Source organism: Schistocerca cancellata, chromosome 4, assembly GCF_023864275.1.
Source record: "Schistocerca cancellata isolate TAMUIC-IGC-003103 chromosome 4, iqSchCanc2.1, whole genome shotgun sequence".
NCBI classification, from domain to species: Eukaryota; Metazoa; Arthropoda; class Insecta; order Orthoptera; family Acrididae; genus Schistocerca; species Schistocerca cancellata.
The window spans coordinates 726,942,630-726,944,722 of NC_064629.1; positions in this window are offsets into that span (position 1 = coordinate 726,942,630).

Here is a 2,093-nt window from a genome sequence, read left to right on the forward strand (position 1 = left end):
ACGAAAGGAATGTTTCGCATCCAAGCTATGCGAAGTTTAACCCTCCGTTACTTGCGCGAAAATTCGTGACATGGTCACTCGCGCGGATGACAGGTGTCATCCACAAAGCAAGCTGTCTATTTGTATACATTGGACGGGTTCTATGACTGATTTTATGATTTTTTATTAAATCTAAATGTAATACATGTAATAATCGTACACAGTATAATATATTCTAACGTTTGAAACAGTTCGACCATTCGAAGAACAATATCTTCAGCTGAATTACTGGCATTACATGGTCCCTCTGGTTGCTTACCGACGTACGGTTCTAAATTCAAAGTGTAAGCTGTTTATAAATCAACCAAAGCAAACACTTTTAACCCATACTTTGCTGGTTTGCTAGGGACGTATTGCCTGAATGGAATGGTCAGTTTCCTCTAAATGCCAAAAGCTGTTCTTTAACAGTGAGATATCCATTAGGTGAAAAATATTTTTGGAAAATGTTCGTGAATAGTTCAAGTATCTCTCTGATAGGAGCTAGCTTGTCAGTCTCTCTGCGAAAAACCTCTAGCGCGGATATTATCAAACCTAAGACATCTCAACATAAACCTGAATCGGTTTTCACTTATGCATAAATAATATGATTCAAGTCCGTTTCCCTTTGAGTTAGCCGGCCGGGGTGGCCGAGTGGTTCTAGGCGCTACAGTCCGGAACCGCGCGACTGCTACGGTCGCAGCTTCGAATCCTGCCTCGGGCATGGATGTGTGTAATGTCCTTAGGTTAGTTAGGTTTAAGTAGTTCTAAGTTCTAGGGGACTGATGACCTCAGCAGCTAAGTCCCATAGTGCTCAGAGCCAATTGAACCATTTGAACCCTTTGATGTATCCCACAATTTCGATACACTCTTCCTATAACATCTCAAAGATCCACACAGATATAATGAAAGCTCTGATATCTATCGCATCTGTTTCTTTGGCATCCCTTTCCCTAGAGAAGTTACCATGAACTTCACTCATGGATATATTAGTGCATGTTGCGATAATGCTTATTGTGTTTTCATCCAAGAACAAATTCAGAATTTCCATTTGTCTTTTTTATACGAGCTTGATTTTTTGGTCCAGGCAAATGCGTAATAATATTACAAGATCTCCTTCTAACAATGGTAGGAATTTATTTTTCCTCCGTTTAGTTTATCCATCTTTCCCTAAAAGAAATGCATACTCTTGAGTTACTTCTTCCTGTGACTCATATTCATCATTCTCTGACACTTCTTGTTCTGTTTCTGAATCATGACCGCTTTCATGAACACAGTCCTCAATCTCTGAGTCAGCGTTATCATTGTGAGCATATTCATCATTCAGCTCATAGAACCATTCCAGCCATACATTAGGATCTCTACTAAACTCTGTCCGAGGTTGTTTTGCTTTTGACATTTCTTCCACTATCTAAAAATAAAGAGAATTCTGGGTAACACGGAAGGTAACTGCAGTCAGTTTCAATAAGTCCAAATTTACTCTCATGAAAGATCGATTGAATCTAGCAAAGCAATAAAGTAATACAGATTTAATTCGCTTCAGATTGTGGCAGGATGACCGGTGTCCTCCAGACTATAATAATGTTTCATAAAGAATGTATCTTTCGTAACTGAAAGGCAACAATGATTGGAGCTAGCTTGCTCGAGACTTAACAGAAAGGTACTGAAAATGGCGCGATCTCAGTCCTGCGCTGTCAGACAAAATTGAGCGGGAAAGCCATCTACATCTACATTTATACTCCACAAGCCACCCTACGGTGTGTGGCGGAGGGCACTTTACGTGCCACTGTTATTGCCTCCCTTTCCTGTTCCAGTCGCGTATGGTTCGCGGGAAGAACGACTGCCGGAAAACCTCCGTGCGCGCTCGAATCTCTCTTATTTTACATTCGTGATCTCCTCGGGAGGTATAAGTAGGGAGAAGCAATATATTCGATACCTCATCCAGAAACGCACCCTCTCGAAACCTGGACAGCAAGCTGCCACTTGAGTTTGCTAAACATCTCCGTAACGCTATCACGCTTACCAAATAACCCTGTGACGAAACGCGCCGCTCTTCTATGGATCTTCTCTATCTCCTC